The sequence below is a fragment of the Pangasianodon hypophthalmus genome, chromosome 12, assembly GCF_027358585.1.
Source record: "Pangasianodon hypophthalmus isolate fPanHyp1 chromosome 12, fPanHyp1.pri, whole genome shotgun sequence".
Lineage (NCBI taxonomy): Eukaryota > Metazoa > Chordata > Actinopteri > Siluriformes > Pangasiidae > Pangasianodon > Pangasianodon hypophthalmus.
Window position 1 is genome coordinate 3,656,058 of NC_069721.1, and position 205 is coordinate 3,656,262.

Genomic DNA, 205 nt, shown 5'->3' on the forward strand with positions numbered 1-205 from the left:
TCTTATCTACTTTATGCTGCATTCCACTCGAGGTTGCAAATTGAGGTCGTAATTCCCCACCTCCATGTAGTAAAAGCCAAAGAAAATGACCCTTCAACTTGAAATTCCTACTTGTCAACTTTGGGTAGTCTTCTCAATTACCAGTTCTATCCCCTTCATGGAGTGACGTCAAATCAACATGGCTGCGCACAGCATCAGAAATAAA